General features: G+C 36.9%; 1 non-coding gene across 1 annotated transcript; it reads right to left on the minus strand.

The window, feature by feature from the left end:
- Nucleotides 1–4,802: 4,802 nt before the first annotated feature.
- On the minus strand, nt 4,803–4,909 carry LOC122087762. The gene has a single exon (XR_006142837.1). It is a non-coding gene; the product is annotated as a small nucleolar RNA R71 (small nucleolar RNA).
- Nucleotides 4,910–6,043: the final 1,134 nt, after the last annotated feature.

Consider the following 6,043-nt stretch of genomic DNA (forward strand, 5'->3'; position numbering starts at 1 on the left):
AATTTTATGGGACCATTCCCTAATTCCTATGGGAATTTGCACATACTTTTGGCCGTTGATTACTTTTCTAAATGGATAGAGGCCATATCTTGTAAATCTAATGACCATAAAGTGGTGGTCCAGTTTCTCAAAGAGAACATTTTTTTCCGCTTTGGTGCACCACGTGCAATAATTAGTGATAGGGGTACTCATTTTTGTGATCGGCCTTTTGAGGCCTTAATAAAAAAGTATGGGATCACCCATAAGTTATATACCCCTTATCACCCCCAAACTAGTGGCCAAGTGGAGCTGTCTAATAGGCAGATCAAACAAATTTTGGAGAAAACTGTTAATCCCAACTGTAAGGATTGATCCCTTAGGCACATTAATGCCTTTGGGCCCATCAAACTGCATTCAAGACTAACCTTGGCCAATCTCCCTACCATTTGGTGTATGGAAAAGCTTGTCACTTACTAGTTGAGTTAGAGCATAAGGCCTTTTGGGCCATCAAAAAGCTCAACTTTGATTTTTCTGATGTGAAAATTCATCGTAGGCACCAACTATCTGAGTTGGAGGAACTTTGGAATGATGCCTATGAAAGTTCTAGGATTTACAAGGAAAAGACCAAAGCTTTCGATAATAAGCACATTCTGTGTAAATCTTTTGAAATAGGTGATAAAGTCTTATTGTACAACTCTTGATTGCATCTTTTCCCTGGTAAGCTTAGATCCCGATGGGATGGATCATTTATTGTCCATAATGTATATCCCCATGGGGCTATAGAGATTCTAAATCAAGGAACAGGGGTAATTTTGAAGGTTAATGGTTAGCGTTTGAAACCGTTCCTCGAGTTTCCTACTACTAGTAGTGAAGAGGTCATGGATCTCTATGAACCTCTTTACACTGATGACTAACTTTTAATCAGGTATGACCCCTTTGCATTGTCTTCGCTTTTAATTCTTTCCATGCATTGAGAACATTATATGACTTAAGTGTGGGGTAGAGAAACCAGTTTTTTCTTTTTTCACTTTTTTTTTTTTTGTTTTCTTTTTATTTTTGAGCTTGCTAAGGATGAAGTCCCACTTTGGCTTTTGGCTAATGATCATACCATTCGTTTGCTTGATATATGAAAATAAAAGTTTTGATTAAGGTATCCATTTTGAACGTATAAAAAGAAGAAAGAAACAAGCCTGCATCTTGAGATGGGACTTTCTTTTGAAAAATAAGAGACCCTTGTTTTATGGTGTTGGACAGATGTAAGTCTGTGAGTTCCTTGAACTTTTTATTTGGAGTTGAGACATTCCTTTTAATTTGGTATGAGTTAACAAATGCATAATTTTAAATGAAGTGTGAAATGTGGTATAAAGAAGAATAAGAGTTGATTTCCTTGGAACTAGATAGGGCATTGCGCCTCAGCAAGTGTGGTGTCTTGATCGAAATTCTTAGGGAGGAAACTTCTGAAAGAACTCTAGCATCACTGTCTTTGTGGGAAAATGTAAAAAAGCGAAGCTATATAGTAACTTGGGTGTCTGGTGTTTGCTCCACCATGTCATTCAGGCCAAAAGTAGTGGAGTAGAATAGAGTTTATTAAGCAAAAAAAGGAGAAAAAATGTGCAAATGTCATTAATGCTAGGTAACATGTTTGGTCAAAAACACTCCAACGCCTTAGTCATTGGTTCCCTATTTCTTCATAAGTGGTTTTGCCTTAAGATGAGGATGTTTTGGAAGAGACGAAGTGAGTTCCAAATTCAGAAACATGCTAGTGCCTAGAATTGGTAAAGGATAATAAAAGTTCAAGTGTGGGGGTCCCATGTAAGAGGAATTATCTTTGCTCCGAATCGGTATAGCCTTACCTTTAGCCAAGGTTGAGGTTTTCTTATTCTGAATTTTAGGCGTATATTCACTGCAAACACCCATGAGACACAACTCTTCCACTAAGGGTGACCTAGGGATTTAAAGGCTTGTTGCACATGCTAAGTGCAACCGTGATTCCTACGAAAGTGAGTTAGGTTTTTTTGTTTTTATTCTTTTTCTTTTTGTTTTGCTCGAGGACTAGCAAAGTCTAAGTGTGGGGGAATTCTGATTAGTACATTTATATGTAAAATCTAGTGTAGTAAAACATGCATTTTACATATTTAGAATGGAGCTACCTTGGGTATTACTCTCTTTTTGCAGGTTTTATATTTTCAAGGCCTTAAGGACTATCGGGCACTATATCTCTAATTTAACACGTAAAGAGGTCCTATTTCTTTCTATGGCTGCGAAGAGGATAAAATCTTGAGCAAGATGGATGTGTTCAATTATAAGTACACTCTCGTTTGGTCAACCATACAAGTGATTATTCTTTTCATGCCAGAAAAAGAATAATGGATCAGAGCTGAACCGAGATGCAAAACCATCCCATCTGCAGTTGTCCCAAGGGTATAAGGAATATTTTAAATACCAACAAGGATCGATGGACCACATCCTTAAGTGATTGAAGATTCATTTTTAGTAACAACAACTACCTAGTGTAGTTGGTGAGTTGTGGTGTGCAAAATCTATTGCTTATTAGGAGGTCTCAAGTTCGAACCTCTTAGCTGCCATTTTGTTGAGGCTTTTTTTAGAAGATTTTCTCTCTCCTACTCACCACTTTAAGGAGGTTGGCCAAGATGATTGTACACAAGTTTGAAGAAGAGAGATAGAGAGAAAATAAAGAGAAAAAATAGGAAAGAAGAAAAAAAAAAAAGGACAAGGGCAGGGATGGAATTTCCCATTAAAATAGAATATTATACAAATCCAAGCAAGAAAAATCAGCCAAGGGGGGTATCCTGCACAAGAAGAGAGAGAAAAATAGAAAAATGGAGAAAAAATAGGGGAAAAATGGCAAGAAAAATCATGGGAGATCTCTCTTAACGCGTTTTCTCTCTTCTCTCTCCTCCACCTCATCAACAAGATAAAAAAAAAACTCTTTTTTTTAGAAGCTAAAATCTTTAGCTTCCCTCCCCCATTCTCTATATAATAGAATTAACACAAGGAGAGGAGGCACTTCATTCTTCTTCTAGGGTTTTTTTTTAGTTGCTCTATCTCTTTCTCAAGCTCTAGTTCTAGGTTTGTGCTTTAAACACTTTTGTAAGTTCTTTTTATTCAATTAATGCAAGCACATTTGTTTTTGATTCAGTCTTTTATTTTTATTGTTTAAGCAATTGAAGTTGTAATTTTCAAGTTCTAGTTCTAGGCTTAGCTCTAGGTGACAAGAATAAGCTATGAAGCATGTCTTTCAAGTTCAATTTTTTTCTTCATATTTATTTTCTCTAGGACTAGAAATTTCAAATTTGGTTTATTCTAGATCTGGTTTTTAGTACTAGTAGTATTTCAAATCGATCAAGTTTTTAGTTCATGGGTTGAAGTTCAAGTAAGTAGGCTCCTTCAGTAGTCTTCTCTCCCCCCTCTCATTCCCTCTTCTGACTACCATTTCTTTCTTAATTTAGGATTTTAATTTCAGTTGTTACATTATTGGTATCCCTTTCCCCTAAGGTTCATGGCTAGTGTATGCATTGGCTTTGCCCCTCCTAGCCATAGAACCATCATTTTATTGTTTTTATTTTAATTGTTTCCCTCTCCCTAAAGCCAAATAGAGTAAACCTTGTAAGAGTGACTCTCTGGTCAAGTGGAGAAACCTACTTGTGAGTGTCTCTCTAGCTTTATCTCCTTTTTTTACTTTATTTGTATTTCAGCATTTTTTTTCTTCATTGCTTTTTAATTGCATGGGGTGTTTATTTTCAGCAATTTATTTATTTAATTTTAATTGTGCGGATTGCATATTTAATTTCTTAGATGACGAATGGTTAGGACATTATTTTATATACATATGTTTAGGATGATAGTTAGAATTAGATCACAGCCATTAATCGGTTCATTTTCACATTATTAAAAAAAGCCAAAAATAAAGTGGTGGCTCTTCCTATGTTCGACCCGTAGCTACACTGATCCATATGCTTGTGAATACATTTTAAATCCTAACAAGTTTTTGGCGCCATTGCCAGGGAGATAGTTCCATGTTATTTTTCGATTTTTTTTGGTAAATCAGAGTGCTTTGTTTGCTTTGCTTTGTTTTGTTTTTGTTTTTCTTTTATTGAATTCCTAAGAAGAACAACTTGCAATAATAGTTGTATCGGTGGAGGTCGCCAAGCCTCACTGTATGATAAACACAGGTTTCGCCCTGTAGCAGTACCTCAAAAATTGACCTGAGCAACCCCGGATTCCTTCCAATAAGCTCCAAAACAAAAATCAAAAAAAAAAAATTCTTTCCATTCTTTTGTGCTTGTCTTACTCTAGTTGTGGGTATTTTCTGTTGCATGAGTGTTAGGTGGGTACGTAATACTAAGAATCTATTAGAAAGAAGATATCTAATAAGTAGTGACCCTATACATTTGCTCTCTTTAAAACATTTCAATATGGGAGATGAACATCAAAGCCCGCCACCTAAATCTCTAAAAGATAGGCTCTACCCTGCTAGAATAGCCCAAATTTCCTATATAGTTCTACCGCAAGCCCAATGCAATAATTTTGAGCTCAGATCTCAGTACATCACTGTGTTGCCCGATTTTCATGGGCTGCCCTCTGAGAATGCATACTTATTCCTTAGGGAATTTTAAGAGGTATGTGTTCTAATTAAAGTCCAACAGCTTTCTGATGATGATGTTAAGCTTAGATTCATCACTTTTGCATTGAAAGATCAAGCTAAGAAGTGATTGTATGGGTTACCCACAAATTCCATAACCACATGGGAAAAATTTACAGTTGTTTTCCTCAAAAAATTTTTCCCAACTCACAAGACCAATAAGCTTAGAAGTAATAGCATTCAGTTTAGGCAAAAGCCTAGTGAGTCTTTTTCCAAACTTATGGAGAGATTTAAGGATCTACTCCAAGAATGCCCTCATCATGGGCTAGACTTATACCATTTATGTCAAATACTTTATAAGGGTATTGATTACCCAACTAAACAAATGATAGAGTCTATGTGCCCTGGGGGATTCACATCCTTTACAAATGAAGGAAAGGCATGGGAATTCTTACTTGACTTGGCTGACAAAACCTGTCAATGGGAATCAACCCAAGAGAGTAAAAGGACCATAAGAGGAAAAGGATATTTTGTGGATGGGATAATATCCAAGGAAGCCCGTTTGGATAGCCTAATCAAGAGGATTTAGGCTATTGTTCCTAGAGAGCCATCATCAGTCAATTTAGTTAAGATTTGTGCTTGGTGCCAGTCCCTTGGACATGTCATAGAAGAATGCCCCAACGCCTTTGGGGGTACTTCTAATGATAGTATTAATGCCTTATACTAGAATAATCCATATAGTAACACCTACAATCAAGGATAGAGAAATCACCCAAATTTCTCCTGAAATCAGGGCAACCAAGCAGGGTCTTCCAATTTCCATAATCAAGGTCAACCTAGACCCCAAAGGCCTCCCTTTGTACAATAATATTTTTCCTAAAATACTTTTCCTAGGTCAAATGTAGGACCTCAGGCTAGTTTTCCTAGGGCCCCTCTCCTATCATCTTATCAGCAACCACCTAGGTTTACCAACACTGGAAAGGCAAGTAGAATAAGTGACTTGGAAAAAAATATGGCCCTCCTTATGACAAGCCATCAAAATCTTATGAGAAAACTCACCCAAGTTGTCTCAATTATGCGTGAGAGGGAGAAGGGAACTTTACCCAGTCAACCAACGCCTAACCCTAGGTATCATCAGCCTGTTAGTTCACAAGCATCAATTAATGCACCACTGAATATAGTACAAGGTTAGACCCAACAAGGACCCTCCAACCAATGAAATGTTTTTTATGCCCTTAGGAGTGGTAGAGAGTACCAACAGAGTGTTCCTAAATCTTCCTCATCCATTGCTGTTGTTAACTCTTCTTCTGTTGAGGACGTAAGTGTGCCTCTGGTTCCAGGTTTATCTGATGAACCTAATGTTTCTTCTGAAAAAGGGCAAATCCCTAACAAGCCTAATGTTCCTTTTATCCCATTTCCTATTCGCTTGGTAAACAAGAAGAAGATTGTTTTTATGGATAA

This window comes from Macadamia integrifolia, chromosome 8, assembly GCF_013358625.1.
Source record: "Macadamia integrifolia cultivar HAES 741 chromosome 8, SCU_Mint_v3, whole genome shotgun sequence".
In the NCBI taxonomy this organism is placed as follows: domain Eukaryota; kingdom Viridiplantae; phylum Streptophyta; class Magnoliopsida; order Proteales; family Proteaceae; genus Macadamia; species Macadamia integrifolia.